Source organism: Bos taurus, chromosome 13 (genome assembly GCF_002263795.3).
Source record: "Bos taurus isolate L1 Dominette 01449 registration number 42190680 breed Hereford chromosome 13, ARS-UCD2.0, whole genome shotgun sequence".
NCBI lineage: Eukaryota > Metazoa > Chordata > Mammalia > Artiodactyla > Bovidae > Bos > Bos taurus.
Genome location: NC_037340.1, coordinates 21711928 through 21730561, shown reverse-complemented (window position 1 = coordinate 21730561; position 18634 = coordinate 21711928). Strand labels below are relative to the sequence as shown.

Genomic DNA, 18634 nt, shown 5'->3' with positions numbered 1-18634 from the left:
GCACCAGAAATTACTATTCCATTTATCAGAGTACCTTTATTTTGGAGTAAATAAACCAATAAATATTAAAGGAAGTTTATTTCTACCTAAGAATTTTAATGTGAAAAATGTTAAATATCAGGTTAGGTATATTGGCATTTGGCAGCTTTCTAGATTGGCCAATTACATTCCACTGTCATGATTAATGGCTGTAAAAGAGTTTTCCCATCAGGTTGGAATGAGTATTATTAGCTTTACCTTCTGGAAAAATACCAGTCATGGTAATTGCATCTTGTCTGTTAATAATATTAGTACTGTCTCTATAACGTTATGTGGTCAAAATGCTTTATATTTATTAGCTGGTTAAGTCCCATTATGTAAGTGAAACTGAATTATCTTTATTTTCCTAAAAAAGAAGGTAAAACTGAGAGGGCTAAATAGCAATTTAGTGTCTTTGTTGCAACTAAAAATCATCATCAATGGAAATATACTAGAGATATAAACTATAAATGTTTCTAGAGAGATGGACACTGTAATTTATGGTCCTCCTGTTGTGGGAAAATGCCAATATGCTCATTCGTTCTTTAAAAAAAATCCCTGGCTGCACCAGATCTTAGATCCTCAGAACATGGGATCTTAGTTTCCTGGCAAGAGATCAAACCCAAGCCCCCTGCACTGGAGGTGCAGAGTCTTGACCACTGACCACCAGGGAAGTCCTCCGTGTACTCACTCTTTATAACCCCCACTCTGGTTTCAGCTACTTCGCAACAGGGCTTCTTAGGGCACAGCTGCCCTTGTGTTTCTTGGAGTCAGGCAGCACCACTGTCTGTTCTGAAGCTCTACCTTACAAGGCCCATTTGGCCCATGGGTCCAGCAGGCAAGTTCAGCCCTATGGACTAGCACTGATTTACCACTCAGGCCATAAAGACATTGTGTTACAGGTGACCATTAGAAAGGAGTGCTGATTGTCATCAAGAAGACAAGAGATGGCAGGTACTGGTGAGAACGTGATGGAAAGGGAAACTTAGACGCTATAGGTGGGACTGTAGATTGGCCCAAAGACTATGGAAAACAATCAGGAAGTTCCTCAAAAACTTAAAAATGAATCTACTACATGATCCAGCAATTCGACTTCTAGTATATACCTAAAAGAAATGAAAACAGAAGTCTGATGAGATAACTATATCCCCATGTTTATGGCAGCATTATTCACAATAGCCAAGATATGGAAGCATCCCAGGTGCACAGCCATGGATGACTGGATAAAAAAGGATGCAGTATGGATACACAATGGAATATTATTCTGCCATGAGAAAAGAGGCTATCCTGTCATTTGTGACAGCATGGGCGGACCTTGAACACACGATGCCAAGTGAGGTAAGTCAGACAGAGAAAGACCAGAACTGTGTGATACCACTTCTCTGTGGAATCTAAAGAAGTCAGACCTAAGAAAAAAGCAAACAGTGGTTACCAGGTAATACAGATGGGGAGATAAGATTGATAGTACGTAAGGGGATACACTTGTGATGAGTATTAAATAATATTGTACTATAAGCATGTAATACACAGCAACCATATTACAATATATAAATGTATCAAAGTAACACATTGTATGCCTTAAACCTACACAATGCCAAACTTATCTAATTAAAGAAATAAAAAGGAACACCACTGATGAGAATTGTTGATGATGATGCCTGGGAAAGTTACATTTTATCAAACATAATTAATCATATTTCATGCTGTTAGAAGGTGATTTACACACATGATCTTATTTAATGTGTACAACTCAATCCTTTACCTTGCACCCAAACCTAAAAAGCTGGCAAATGGCACATCCAAGATTTAAAATGAGAGCTACAAACTTCCAAAGTTAATTCTCCCACTATAGAAATTAGCCCTTAAAATTCATTACTTTGTGTACAACCTATCTGAAATTTGTGAACATAGTTCTATTTTTATTTCAATCTTAAACTATGACATTACAACAACTTCAGTATTCTAAGCATTACTAAGAATTCTAAGAATTACTAAGTTAATAATTAATTCTCTGTCTTAGGTGAAAAAGTTGCAGGATTATTGATAATGTTTATCATGTTCTTTGTGAACTCATCACAGAGGTTCTCAAAATAGAAAGTACAGTGAAGCTACCACTGTTAACACAGTACAAACGTATTTTCTGAATTAATTTCATGTCCTTAAAAATTTTTCTTTCATCTTACCACTACTCATTAGAGAAAAAAACACCCTAACAAGATTTAAAATCACTAGAGATTCCACCACCCACACATAATTTGGTTCAATCTGTGTATATCACTTATACTCATTTCTAGAAACACTAAATCACAGCAGATGCTGTTTTATGAACTCCTTTATTTCCAATTAAGCACACAAAAAATTTTATGAACTATTCCTCTACAAAATTACTTTTAGTGCACGCAAAAGCATACTACATATAACTCAATATGAGTTATACGGTCAATTTGATTTTGAGATTTTTTTTTTTCCAGACTGTTTGATAGTATAAATAATGCTCCAGTGAATATTTTTGCTGCTAACCTCAAAGGAATATTTCTGATTAGTTCCTTTTATAAACTCACAGAAGTGAAATTATTGATCCAAAGAGAATGTGCAGATTATTTACTAAAAATATCTGAAATGTCTAACATGGTGCAAGATGCTGTTTTGAAGGGCATATGACCAAAGAAAAGTATAAAACATGGTTTCCATATGGAAGATAAAAACTTCTTCAGGGTAAAAGGGGTAAGACTTAATTTAGGTTTCAAATAAGCATTCTAAAGATGAACAAGATAGAATAGGTTGTTATATAACTACAAAATTATTCAAGACTCCTATTTTATATGTACAAAACGGAAAGATTTATACTTACTTCTACAGTTTTTGACTAGATGCAAAGAGAGGGCATTTCCCATAATACTATGTCAAAACTTACAATGAAATCTAGAAATTGTCATGCAACTGGTCTGATTTCATGCAATGAAATCTAGCAATTGTCATGCACTTGGTCTGATTTTACATTCTTTTACCAGTTTTTGATATCTCAATTTTAACCCTAAAAATGCCACAGAGTAATAAGTTTATCAAAATCCTGCTTCCTTTCTAGAATGCTTCCACATATCACAAATCAGTTAAATGATCCTAAATAAATCACTTGATTTCTCTGGGCTTTTGTTTCCTTATCTGTACAATGATATTTGGGGATCTGTCCTCTAAAATTGTAGGATCCTTATACCTGCTTGCCTGAGATAACTGAACACTGGGGAGAAAAGTTACTTAAAAACTTCTCAGGGTCATGGTTCTTCTGATCGTTGTCCCTCCTACCTTCCTCCACTAACTTTTAGGATCCCTAAACTGAAATCTATATAATTAGTTAGGACTATATAAATTAGTCCTAACTGAAGTTGTTTTCCTAGATCAATCTGCAGTTGCTCAGAGAATTTCCTTACAAATGAAAACAAGGGGTCAGTTCTCTGACTTTCACGATTCAATGTTTAGTTCTCATAGAACAATCTGTAAGGTTGGTGACTACCAACCTTATCTTTAAGCTTGGTAGATACCATGAGGCATCTATCCAGTAGACAAATGGGATCTAGAAACTTGGGCATCATGTCTGGCTCTGCCACGAAATATGATGGATGGGTCACAACCCAGCATTTAATACTTCTTTCTTGAGGTTTAAACACGTCCCAGTCTGTGTTCTTTTTAGAATGGCTAATTCGAATTATTACAGAAACTGATGGGGGCCACAGGGTCACTTGTTAACAGAGCAGGATGTATGCTGAAAATTGAAAAATTCAAACCAGACTGTACTGTTAATTCATTACAGAGATGCAGGATGTCATGGCTTAAAACATGACTGTGTGTAATGCATGGGTGCTCTCTAATTTCATTTCTGAGAATTATTTATGCGATTCATCACATTCAGAAGTAAATGTTCATGCTGATATGTCTGCAATGGGGTGGGCCATGCAGGCAGGTATTCTTCCTAATTACTCCTTCAGAACTATTAACTGAACAGTCATTCAGATCTGTCTCAATGGTCTGCGGCGAGATAATTAGCTGAAATATCCACAAACAAACCTGCAGGGTACCCTCCGTTAGCAGTGTACACAAAACTGCAGCTGGAGACTTGTCTTCAAGCTCAGAGAGCAAAGCAGAGAGTGCTTTTTATGCGTTAGATGAACCCTTGAAAAGCAGTTACTAGACGTGAGTGTGAAAGACAAGAGGCTAATTCTGAACTTCCAGGCCTAGCTAGAAGACACCTGTGGTGTTTGATGGTGCTTGACAAGCAGTTGTTCTGAGATTTTGTGCTTTCTTTAGTAAACAGGGAGTAGTGGAAGGAGGCTGAGATTTTGAGGCGTGGACAGCATCTTGGTCCTGTCACTTCCCAGCACAGGACTCAGGCACAGTCGAGTGTTTTGTTAGTTTCCCCATTTGGAAAAGGAAATGAACTAGATAATTTTTTTCTAAGAATTTTTTCTTTTTTAATTAAAAAAAAATTAAACCATAGACCATTTGTTCCAATGAAATTTTACCTGAAGCCCAGACAGGATCACTCAGAGTAAAGGTCTCTCTTCATTATAATGGACGAAGCCCTGCTTACACACTTCCTGAGCCCTGGGGGATCCTGTGCCTGAGCATGGTCTGGGAAACTATCGAACTAGATCTCCATTTCTCACCTTGCAGACAATCACAAGGCATCTTGCTAAAATGCAGATTCTGATTCGGCAGACCTGGGCGAGGTCTGGGACTCTGCATTTCTAACAAGGTCCCAGGTGATGCTGATGTTGCTGGTCCACAGCACGTTGGGAATTGCAAGGACAATGATTCGCTATGCTCTCTGCAATCAGCATTCTTTAAAAGTGAGTGGAAGAAAAATATTGAACTCTGACTTTACTTGGATCTCCGCATACCTTCATGGAAACTCCAGTATGACTGAGTCAGCCTTTTCACATTTAGCTTTGATCACGTTTGACTGTCCACAGGAAGGGAATCATTTCTCTCATCTCCTTATTTTGTGTTGCATATTAGTTCAACACAGGTTATATTCACTTATAAATCTGGGCTGCCAGTTTTAGCAAATGCATCTATAGGCCATCAGTTAAATTTGAATGGCAGATAAACAATGAGTAATATTTTTAAACTATACTTCATGGCACATACTCATACTAAAAATTATTCATTGTTTATTTGAAATTCAAATTTATCTAAGTGTCATGTATTTGATTTGGCAACCCTAAATTCACAGGAAAACACAATATAATATCTGTGGGCCCTGGACAGTCAAACTTGCAATCTAATTAAAGTAAATGACTCCTATTTGTGGCTGTGTCTCTTTGCTTCAAAAATTGGAGGTTACTTTTTTCTTAAAAAGAGAACTCAAATGGATTTGTCTGGCTTCTGGTGTGACCAAGAATTCTAAGCAATAACTCTTGTGTGAAACAAAGCCTGGGTGTTTTGGGGTTTTTTTGCACAGTCTCTACTCATCCTATTTTAGTTGCTTTTCCTCACGTGAAAGTTGTTTTACTATCCTGCAGTTGCCTCTTTTCCAACCGAAAATTATATATTCCCAGTGGTCTGTTCCCTTCATTTTAGAACTGTGTTATGGATAAATCCTGAAGAATTAATTACTATAACCATAGTTAATACATACCCCAAATGAAAATTGTCCCAAAGCATATGAAGAATGGTTATTTACTGGGAATAACAAAACTATCATAATACTCACATGATTTTCTAAAAGATAAAGTACCCTTAAAGGGGGGATAGATAGATAGGGAGTTTGGGATTGATAAGTACACACTGCTTTATTTAAAATGGATAACCAACAAGGACTTACTATATAGCACAGGGAACTCTGCTCAATGTTATGTGGCAGCCTGGATGGGAGGGAAATTTGGGGGAGAATGGATACATATACGTGTATGGCTGAGTCCTTTTGCTGTCCACCTGAAATTATCACAACACTGTTAACTGGCTACATTCCAATATAAAATAAAAAGTTTTTAAAAGGAGGGAATAGATTGGGAGTTTGGGACTGACATGTACACACTAATATATTTAAAATAGGTTAGGACTTCCCTGGTGGTCCAGTGGTTAAGAATCCACCTACCAATGCAGGGGCACGGTTTTGATCCCTGGTCTGGGAAGATTCCACATGCCTGCTGCTGCTATTGCTGCTGCTGCTAAGTCGCTTCAGTCATGTCCGACTCTGTGCGACCCAATAGACAGCAGCCCACCAGGCTCCACCGTCCCTGGGATTCTCCAGGCAAGACTAGGGGCACCTAAACCCATGCGCCACAACTGCTGAACCCATGCACTGCAGCTAGAGAGTAGCCCCTGCTTGCCACAACTAGAGAAGCCTATATGCAGCAGTGAACACCCAGCACAGCCAAAAATAAAATTAAAAAAAAGATAACTGGCAAGGACCTACTGTATAGCACAGGGAACTCTGCTCAATATTCTCTAATAAGCTAAATGGGAAAAGAATTTGAGAAAGAACAGATACATGCATAACTGAATCACTTTGTTGTATACATAAAACTAATACAACATTGTTAATCAACTATACTTCAATATAAAATAAAAAATTAAGAAACAAAATAAAATGAAAATTAAGTGATTATTGGCTGCTAAATTAGGGAAAGAAATTTTGTAATATGGGAAGAAAAATCTTGCAAACATACATTTCAAACAATGTCCTTTTTTTTTTTTTTTTTTTTTAAATATAGCCCACTGGATCTCAGGGAATTTCACTTGGGGAAATTAAAAAAAATTATTGAAGTCAAAGCCCACCTTGGCCAACTGATTTAGAATCTATCACTGGGGCTCAGGCAGTGGATTTTTTTTTTTTTTTTAAGTTCTCTGGGTCAGTCAGATGCACAGTAAGGGTTGAGAACCACTTTCCATGTCTATATCACATGCTCTCCTACTTCTGAGCCTTTGCCTGTGGCTCCCCTTACCTGGAATGCCACTTACTTCATCATTTTTACTTATGTAAACACTATCCATTTCATATTATTTCCCAGAAAGCTTTCTGGATTTCCACCTACAGATTAGAAGTTACTTTTCATCTTGCTATGTTGTCACAGACATTTCCTGATATTTTAGCTACATGTCTTATCACAGTTTAGCTCACATGGTTATCGCTTATGTGGTTGCATACATGCACCGTACGTATCTGTCCTTCAGGTCAACGTCATATCTGTTCAACCCTGAACTAGCCATAGCAGTGTGTACTGAAAATCTGGAGTAGATCTGACATCTGGAGTAGATCTCTTTCATACGTAACATCTGTCTCTTCTGCAAGATGTTATTTTCAGTCATAATTGGAAAAGGAAATGAATAATAATAATGACCGGAAAAGAAGAAGACAGTGAAAACCTTCCTGTTTTGAACTTCATAGATGTAATCACATCAGCAAAAAACAAATAAAAATACAAAACAAATATTACTGCACAAATGGTAAAATAGAATGACAATGTATTTTTGAAAAAAGGTGGAAAAGACACATGAGGGAATATTGCTAAATGGGTGAGTACCAGGTTCAGAGAATGATTTGCACTTTGTAAAAATAGAACTGACGTGACTCAAGTTCTTTTTTTTTTGTCTTCACAAACACAATGGTGTCATTCTTTATTTTGAATCTATTGTTTTAACACAGATGCTTGAAGTACTGGTGGGTTGGAGACCTGTTGATTCTGAACACATAAAAAGACTAGACTTTTATGGAGTCATGATTCATAAGAATTCATTCATCCTCTAAATGAATGCATACAACTGAGCCTGTTGTCAGGTGCCAAGCATGCAACTGGGGGTTCTCTGAATTAACTTTCATGTAGAAGACAATATTCACTAAAGGAAAAGTAAAAAAAAACAAAAAAAACAAAAACAGGTGCTGAGTTGAACTTTACATATATACTGTGTTAGCAAAACTCAACAGTGACTGAATCAACTCTTTAGACCTTAGATCAGCAAAAGTTTTTAACACAATTTAGAATTTCAAACACACAGTGATAAGAAAAATCTTAGCTTATTTTGGTTTGCCATTCTCTGTAGACAATCCCTCCCCTCCCCACTTATGACCTGAACCTGGGGGTGACTGTGCTCAAAGCCCTGTCCTTGGTTCCACATTGATCCACCACGTCTAGCAAAGTATAAGGCACAAAGAGACTCATATCGATTTGCATAGATCTTCTTCTCCAAGTTATGCCTTGTGAGATACTAGCATCCAGAGTCTTCTTTTCTCTTTTGACATCAACCCATTATTGGGCATTTTGTTGCCCCAAATAAGAATGACTGGTTGATAGTGACTATTAGTGCATTCATGTGGGTATAAGTGCATTCAGTCAGCCAATAAAATTGTTATTTAAGCACCTATATGTAAAACACAACACTAACTCAAGGCATTTAAAGTATATTTAGGGAAAATAAGGGATTTGCATACAAAAGATTGAATTCACTTAAAGCTAAAAACATACAGACAAGAGATTTGATTACTCAGTATAAAATCAAGTATGTGCTAAAAGTATTTGAAAGTAAATTTTATGAGTTTGGAGGAAAGAGGCATTCCTTTGGATTTGAGTCATCAGAGATGCTTTTATGAGCAGATTGAACATGAAGGCAAAGGACAGAATGAAACTCTCAGTGCAGCCTGGAGGCTACTGGCTGAACTCATTCCAGGTCTTTAGAAAACCTCAGCCTCTGGTTTTGTGTGCTTTGTTTTTTCTCTTCTACTTTATCCCCTCCAACAACTTTAAAAACTTCAACATTCTCTTCCTCAGAATTCCTCCCCGATCACTTTGAAAATATCCACTTCTGTCTCTTCTATATTGCTCATCGTGTCTCATCTCAAAACAGCCATTTCCAAGGCCTGGCCATCTCCCTGCACTGCACTACCTCTAATTCCTTTAGATTAAGTTCTTCCCGCTGTATCTTAAATTCTCATCCTCTACATTTTCCTATTCCAGACTCTAAGCAGTGACACTACTGCAGAAAAAAGTCACATATTCAGGCTAAGCCAGCCCTAAAGGATTAAGGCAGGAGATAGATGGGCCCCAGACTAAGCAGATAGAGTTCATTTCCTATGGACAGAAACGCCATAAAACAGGATAACTGGAGAGGCTGAGCCCTGCCCAGATAAAAGATAAGAGACCACATATTTCTCATTCTCAAAGTCAAGGAGACCTTCTTGATTAGAAAGCTCCTTGGAGGTCAAAAGGGGAGTGATGTCAATCTACCCATAGGCCTCTTTGTTGGAATCCATCTTGCTAAGAGATGTGCACATGGGCGGATCCTAAGATAAATGAAATACAGATTCAGAATCAGGCAAATAGAAATGACTGGCCAAAGGAAACCTGGAAGAAATGCCCCCATAAGTGATCCAAACTGCCACCGGGGCGTGACTCTATTTCTGAGTCACCCTGTGTGTCTCTCCACACTCCTCTTTTCCTCCTAATAAACACTTTACTTATTTCACTATCTTTGTGGGAATTCTTTTCTGCAACAATGAAGGGCCAGGGCCTTGTCACTGATCACTGGTCTAGTGGCTATGATTCACCGCTCTTACTGCTGTGGCCTGACCTCACTCTCTGGCCAGGATCCGAAACCCTGCTTCAAGCTGCTGCAGGCTGAGGCCACCTGAGATCAGAATCACACTCTTTCAATTGTGAACTCAGTGATAAGTTCATTCTTCTCTTGTTAAATCCGTATGATGCACCCAAACTCCATCCAGTTCCAATTCTCTCTCAATCATGTATTTCATCACCATTTTTATTGAGAAGATTAAGCCACTAAGATGCTAACCCTTCCCCTTGTTCTTCACTAAAGACTTCATATCCACTGATCCTTTCTTCTTGTCTGAAATAAAATGATAGTCTCTCTCCATGGCATAGCTAATTGCATTTCCTACTCAATCCTGTGCACCTTAAAAAAAAAAAGTTCATTTTTTTTTTCTTTACCTTATGCCTACACTCAACATCAGAAAAACAAAGAACCGCCTTTACTTGATTTTCTTTGGGGGGGGGGCCTCATTACTAAATCTCTCTTGAATGTCTGACTGAATCCTCTGCCTTCACATTATACAATTATTTTCGCCCCTTAAATCTGATGTCCCCACCTTCCCTTGAAATTGCATCCTCACAGATGACAATCTCTTTGTCAAGTTAGTACCTTTTATTGCTTCAAATTCTTTGGCGTCTCTAGAGCTGTTTATAATGATGGGTACTCTTCATTTCTGATATTCTCCCTGTTGTTGGTTCTCTAAGATGGCATATATTCTTGCATTTGGGTTTTTCCTTTTGTTTTCTTTTTTTTTTTTAATCAACTGTCTCCTTTGCTGGTTTCTAAATGCTAAATGTTAAGATGTCCTAAGAGAGCCATGAACTCTCTGATCCCTCTTCCCAGTGGCATTCTTTATTCTCTTGGAGTTCAATTCTCACTGTTGTAACTTTCATATTTTCTCACCTGACTGCTTTATCTTAATCCATTCCTTCCCTTCAGTTGCTTTTTTGAAGAGGCCCAACTGTGATTTGACCATCAGCTCAAAACAAACATGCTTAAAATCCACCCCTCTCACTTTCTTTCCTAAGCTAACTTTGTCTTCTGATGTTTCTAATTCTAATAACCAGAAAATTTTATGTCCCTGTTTCTCAGATTTTGTACTTTGGAATTATCTTTGCTTCTTTCTTCTTCATCCCACACTTTCAACGCAAAGAATCAGGACACCCTCTCTACCATTACCATGAATTAGCTCTAGGAGTTTTAGAAATTGCTTAACTTCTTCAAGTTACCTTCTCTGTACAACAATGACTACATTTACGGATCTCACTGAGAACCAAAGAAAATTAACTGAAGGCACTTTCAGATACAAAGTATTAAGCAGGTGAAAATGGCTGAATTCTGTCTTCTGCCTTCACATGGCTCTTGAATTAGCTTCATTCCATTCCTTCTATTAATACCCTACTTCAGCTCCCAGTTCTCATGTCACACATGAACTACAAATACAGCCTTCCAGCTCTCCTGTGTGGGTCCTTTCTCTCTTCTCCAGCTGTCTCCAGCCCATTTTCCTAATGCCTTTTCAATTTCTACTTCTTTATTACATCACTGATTTTGACTGCCTGTAGACTGAAGCCCAGATTTTGTAGTTAGTTCTTCAAAATCTGTCACATGTAATCTCCATCTGCATTAAAGCTACTCCCAGTACTTACCATAGATACCAATATACAGTTGAATAAACCAACCAATCTGAACCTTCCTTGATTTAACATTTTTGTAAAATCATAACAGACCCTACTTGCATGTGAATGCCATCTCCTCCTCCACAGCCTGGCACTCATTTGAGACTCTGCTCAAATACTGTCTCTTTAATGAAACTCCCCCTGATTAAATTAATCTCTGTCTCTCTTTCCTAAGAATTTTTCAGTCCTTGACTGCACTATTTTGCCCAAGAATGCTCAAACCATCGCACAATTGCACTCATCTCACATGCTGGCAAGGTAATGCTCAAAATTCTCCAAGCCAGGCTTCAACAGTATGTGAACCGTGAACTTCCTGATGTTCAAGCTGGTTTTAGAAAAGGCAGAGGAACCAGAGATCAAATTGCCAATATCCGTTGGATCACTGAAAAAGCAAGAGAGTTCCAGAAAAACATCTATTTCTGCTTTACTGACTATGCCAAAACCTTTGACTGTGTGGATTACCACAAACTGTGGAAACTTCTTAACGAGATGGAAACACCAGACCACTTGACCTGCCTCTTGAGAAACCTGTATGCAGGTCAGAAAGCTACAGTTAGAACTGGACATGGAACAACAGACTGGTTCCAAATAGGAAAAGGAGTACGTTAAAGCTGTATATTGTCACCCTGCTTATTTAACTTATATGCAGAGTACATCATGAGAAATGCTGGGCTGGAGGAAGCACAAGCTGGAATCAAGATTGCCGGGAAAAATATCAATAATCTCAGATAGGCAGATAACACCACCCTTATGGGAGAAAGTGAAGAAGAACTAAAGAGCCTCTTGATGAAAGTGAAAGAGGAGAGTGAAAAAGTTGGCTTAAAGCTCACAATTATGTAAAGTTTAAAAAATAAAAAAAAAAAAATAAAAATAGAAAAAAAATTTTTTTAAAACAAAGAGTTCTAGCATAAAAAAAAAAAAAAAAAAAAAAGCTCATCATTCAGAAAATTAAGCTCATGGCATCTGGTCCCATCACTTCAGGCAGATAGATAGGGAAACAGTGGAAACAGTGACAGACTTTATTTTTTGGGGCTCCAAAATCACTGCAGATGGTGACTGCAGCCATGAAATTAAAAGACGCTTGCTCCTTGGAAGAAAAACTATGACCAACCTAGACAGCATATTAAAAAGGAGAGACATTATTTTGCCAACAAAGGTCTGTCTAGTCAAAGCTATGGTTTTTCCAGTAGTCATGTATGGATGTGAGAGTTGGACTATAAAGAAAGCTGAGAGCCAAAGAATTGATGCTTTTGAACTGTGGTGTTAGAGAAGACTCTTGAGAGTCCCCTGGACTGCAAGGAGATCTAACCCGTCCATCCTAAAGGAAATCAGTTCTGAATATTCTTTGGAAGGACTGATGTTGAAGCTGAAACTCCAATACTTTGGCCACCTGATATGAAGAACTGACTCATTGGAAAAGACCCTGATACAGGTAAAGATTGAAGGCAGAAGGAGAAGGGGACAAGAGGGGATGAGATGGTTGGATGGCATCATCGACTCAGTGGACATGAGTTTGAGCAAACTCGGGGAGTTGGTGATGGACAGAGAGGCCTGGCATGCTGCAGTCCATGGGGTTGCAAAGAATTGGACACGACTGAGTTACTGATCTAAACGGAACTGAATTGACTGCACTATTCAGCATTGAATAAACCTTTAATGTTCCTTGTATTATTATTAAATTCCTATGTGGCTATTTGGTCATTCAAGTTTTTATGTTCTACAATTTCACCTATATAATAAGCTGGCAAATGTGATTATACAGAGGATGACCACATGACATTGTCCAAATTAGGACACTTTGAGAGGGAGTGGGAGAACTATTAACAACTATATCAGACAATAGATATAAACTAGGAGTTACACCTCTGTGATATTAACAGCATCTACCAGATTGCATTTCACAAGTAGGAGCTTCAGTTTGGATTGATTTTCCATGATATAAGTTGTGAAGATTCCAGTCCTCCTTAGTCTTAGCTCATAATACCATATTGATAATGTAGCCGGCAGTATCTCTTAATTTTTGAACCAAACTGCCACGAGTGGTTGTTGTCTACTAAAACAGTAGTAATTTGCTGTTAGGCAATTTACTCTGAGGAAAAGCAATTTGCAGTGAGTGTGGAAACAAGCCAGCTCACGGGCACCTAGTGACTTGGTTAAAAGACGAGATAAAGCTACTTTGGTCATAAATGTTCTAATAAAAGTTGAATGTGAGTTAGTGCTGTTCTGAACAACGACAGGACTGGCTGCGGTCCCCGAGAGGCTGTTCTCATAAAGTAACTTGTATCTGGAGCATCACTGTGGGGTGAGGTCAGTGAGGTCAGTGAAGTCAAAGAAAAGCAGCAAGTTAAACTCTAATTAGCCATGACCTTAGGGATGGTAAATGGTGAACTATCTTCTGTCCTAAAGGGATTGCATGTTTTAATCCACATTTAATCAGGAAACAACCCAACTGACTGGTTTGTGGGCCAGTGGACCCCAGCCATTTTGGCTCCAGAGGCTGGTTTCATGGAAGACAATTTTTCCACAGACTGGGGTGGAGGAGTGGCTTCGGGATGATTCAAGAGCATTACATTTCCTGTGTACTTTATTTCTGTTATGATTGCATCAGCTCCACTTCAGATCATCAGGCATTAGATCCTGGAGGTTGGGGACCCCTGCTTATTCCATCAAATCCAGGGGTGAACCCTATTTATAATGACAATTTAGAGTAATGCTTATCAACCAAGCCAGGACAAAAAGAGATCTATAGTATTTGACTGGTATCTCATGACGTGTTTAATTTGTATATGTTTACATAAGATGAAAAGGTTTAGAAAAACTCTAAATGGCAGATGGCAAACTTTTTATCTATTTAAGGTACTACAGAAAAAAAAAAAATATATATATATATATATATATAATATGCTCGTGCTGCTGCTGCTAAGTCGCTTCAGTCGTGTCTGACTCTGTGCGACCCCATAGACGGCAGCCCACCAGGCTCCCCCGTCCCTGGGATTCTCCAGGCAAGAACACTGGAGTGGGTTGCCATTTCCTTCTCCAATGCATGAAAGTGAAAAGTGAAAGTGAAGTCGCTCAGTCATGTCTGACTCTTCTCGACCCCATGGACTGCAGCCTACCAGGGTCCTCCATCGGTGGGATTTTCCAGGCAACAGTACTGGAGTGGGGTGCCATTGCCTTCTCCAATATATATAATATATGTCTTTTTTAAATTTGAGAAACTTGTCCTATTTATTTTGGAATTTTGGATACATACTATCTCTTTTCAAGTCAATTCAGAAATTGAAATAAACAATTATGATCCTATCTATAAAAAAGTGAATCACTGTGTTGTACCATTGAAATTAATACAATGCTGTACATCAGCTTTGTTGTTGTTTAGTCAAGAGGTATCCAACTCTTTTGTGACTCTATGAACTGCAGCCCACCAGTTTCCTCTGTCCATGGGATTCTCCAGGCAAGAATACTGGAATGGGTTGTCATTTCCTTCTCCAGTGGATCTTTCTGATCCACAGATCAAACTCAACTCTGCTACATTGGCAGGCGTATTCTTTACCACTGAGTCACCTGCGAAGCCTGTCCTTCGACTGTACTTCAATTTTAAAAAATAAAAAAGTAATTAAAATCCTAAGAAGGGGAACAATATAGCATTAGGATGGAAGGAAAAAAATGTTAAGCATATCTGCTATTAAAGATCATTGGAAGGGGTATTACAGATGCATTTATAGCTATTTTCATACAACGTTGTAACTGACTAATATCAGTGTTTAATGATTCCTTACTTAGAGCCTCCAGTGATGTTCATTTCTATCCTTTACAAAGACTCATGTAATTTCTACAAAAGCTTAGTTGAAAGCGCAAGACATTCATCCTGTGATAAAGAAGTAATGATAACCACTCTAATGATATTATGTGAGCCAGGTTACAGTTCTGGAAGTAACTCCAACATTCACAATGTTTTTAAAATGAAAGAAAGAAATAAAAAAATCAAGATGTCTAAGACAGACCGATTAGAACCTATAAAAATGACTTTTATTGCATAATCAGTGGTATTAAACCCAGGGGTTGAGAACCTGGTTTGTGAATTATTTACATCATTCTAAATCACTTTTTTTCCTGCCTCTTCTCATTTGGATAACTCACTAGTGTTTGCTTAAGAAAGGAGGGTTGAGTATGGGAAACAAATGAACCCCTCCAATATATACAAGAAGGAAGCAATGGGAAAAAGATAAATGAGGTGAAGTGAAAGTTGCTCAGTCATGTCTGACTTTGTGATCCCATGACTGTAGTCTGCCAGGCTCCTCTGTCCATGGAATTCTCCAGGCAAGAATATTGGAGTGGGTAGCCGTTCGCTTCTCCAGGGGATCTTCCCAACCCAGGAATTGAACCAGGGTATCCTTGAACCAGAATTGAACTGGTGGATTCTTTACCAGTTGAGCTACCAGGGAAGCCCAATGGGAAAAAAGATAAATACCTCCAATAAATTTTGGCATTTTTGGCTAAATACCAATTTTTGGCTAAAACTAATGATTATCTTTTTAAAAATAGTGCTTTTAACACAATGCTGATGAAGGCACCTTGGGAGGCAGCAAATGTGCTTTTAATTCCTGGTTGCATTACACAGAGAAGTTAAGGAATTGACCAAAAGTCACAAAGTTAGTAAATTAAAAGCTAGAATTTTTGCAAGGTCTGTCTGCTTTGCACTGATCTCTTTCTACTTACTGCACTTAGCTGGTTCCTGCTTCCATTACTGTCAAACACTAAGGTCTCAGGCAAATCACTTCCCATCTCTTATTATTCACATTCTCATCTATAAAGTGAGAAAATGGACAAACACTGGTTCTCTACTTACTATGAGCCTATAAGCTCCAATTAGCCTTATAACTGTTACATATGTACCAATGATTTTTTAAAAGGGCAATATTTTTATTTATTTTTAAAAATTAAAAAAAAATATTTTGTCTGCATCAGATCTTAGTTATGGCAAGTGGGATCTAGTTCCCTGATCAGAGGTCAAACCTGGGCCCCTTGCATTGGGAGCTCAGAGTCTTAGCCACTGGCCAACAGGGAAGTCCTGAAAGGGCAATATTTTAAATCAACATTAATTTTATGCATTTAAAACTTACAGTGAAAGATTCAACTAAAATATTCCGATAAGATTTGCATTAAAAATGTCCAAATGCATCAAGTCTTATAACACCAATGTTGCAATTTCAAGAGTTACTTATAGTTCCAAGCACACAAAAGTTTATTCAGGGAAATGAAGTTTTAATTTCTCTTCAGGTGAGACATGTAATGCAAGAGTTGGGACCACTGCATTTGATTTTTCCTTAAATTTCCTGTTGTCTCTAACTTTCTATCATTTTATGATTCTGTTATTGACATTCCACTTGGATTATTTTAGATGAGACTACTTATGAATCCACCTGTCACTGCAGGAGACAGGAGATGTAGCTTTGATCCCTGGACCAGGAAGCTCCCCTAGTAAGAAATGGAACTTGAAGTGGTCCATTTTCAGGATGAGGTAGCTGGCCTTGTGTGGAAAATTATCAACCAATGGTTTTCCACTCAGAGTCAGCCATTTTTTCTTGGAAAATTATTGGCAAGTTAGTGTTGTCTAACAGCTTATACCTGGAGGGTCCCTAAGCTAACAGGATGTTTGGGAAGGGATAAACTAAAGTCCTTGTTGAGAAATGTGGACTTCGTATGGGAAGGGAGTAGAAAGAATACCCTATGAGACCTAGACGATGACATCTGGGAAGATTTTAACCCCATAGTACGTAGCCAGTGAGGAACTGGGGAGGGATCTGTGTGGTAGGGAATAAAAGAGCTTGCTGTAACTTCAGGGGTGTACTTGTCCATGAGATACCTCATCCTGCAAGACCATCATTCAAAGTATCACTTCTGCTGTGCTTTGGGCCTCGGATTCCATTCCTTGGTTTGAAGCTGGTGAGCATATTTCTCACACCTGGAGAAGGAAATGGCAACCCACTCCAGTATTCTTGTCTGGGAAATTCCATGGACAGAGGAGTCTGGCAGACTACAGACCATGGGGTCTCAAAGAGTTGTACACGACTGAGCACATATGCACGCATTTATTCAGCAAGTATTTACTAAGCATTGTGCTTGTCCTGGGGATAAAAACAATGAATGAGACAGATGTTCTATCCCCTGGGGCTACCATATATTTATTAAAGTTCACTAAGAAGCAAAATAAAATAATACAGTGAGGGAAGTCATTCTGATTTTGTTTTAAAGACAGTCCCCTGAAAGATCTGATCAGTTAATTCCACCTATTAACCAGAGTTAATAGAAAATAATTTCAAATCTCATAACCTCTGGTTATTCTTCCACTGAAATACCATAAATCATTTCATTTAAAAAACAGATATATACTGTTTCCCAATTACACTAAATATATTCTCCTAAATAGCTTTTACAGTTGGTAAATAAAAATTTAAATCCAAAACCATGATAATTACTTAGTTTTTAAAAAATATATTCTACTTTTCCTCTTCTGTACTCCTGAAATTTTTATATCTTCTTGTATTTTGATGTTGTTATTTAGTTGTGTTCAACTCTTTGCCACCCCATGAACTGCAGCACACCAGGCTTCCCTGTCCTTCACTATCTCCTGGAGTGTGCTCAAACTCATGTGCATTGAGTTGATGATGCCATCCAATCATCTCATTCTCTGTTGCCCCCTTCTCCTCCTGTCCTCAGTCTTTCCCAGCATCAGGGTCTCTTCTAATGAGTTGGCTCTTCACATCAGGTAGCCAAAGTATTGGAGCTTCAGCTTCAGCTTCATTCCTTTCAATGAATATTCAGGACTGATTTCCTTTAGGATTGACTGGTTTGATCTCCTTCCTGTACAAGGGACTCTCAACAAGTCTTCTCCAGCACCACAATTCAAAAGCATCATTTCTTGGGCACTCAACCTTCTTTATGGTCCAACTCTCACATCTGTACATGACGACTGGAAAAACCATAGCTTTGTCTATGACTTTCTGTTATTATAGCTTTCTCCCCAATAATTTCATTTCTTTTACATTTGGATTTGTTGCTATCAATATATTTATCAGTTTGGTTTTCTTTTGACTTTGCTCAACATGTTCAGTGGTTTTTAGTTCATATGGCCTATTTTTTATATATCTCTCTTTCTAAACAAATTCTAATCCAATTATGTTGTTTGTTAAGACATACCCATTAAGACATACCCAGTCCAATATTTCTCCTAATATTTCATTATCCTAATGAATTTATTGGGCTTCCCTGGTAGGTCAGTGGTAACGAATTGAACATGATTTAGTGGCTAAACAACAACAGGAATGAATTTATTATGTGTCTTTCCATCCAAAGCATTGTTGTTTTTGTTCAGTCGCTCAGTTGTGTCCAACTCT

The 18634-nt window shown here is 38.1% G+C and overlaps 1 protein-coding gene across 7 annotated transcripts in view; it reads right to left on the bottom strand.

Annotated features, from left to right (window-relative positions):
- Positions 1–18634, bottom strand: part of PLXDC2 (plexin domain containing 2) — a 430201-nt gene that overhangs the window by 11820 nt on the left and 399747 nt on the right. The gene's annotated exons all lie outside the window — the stretch shown is intronic.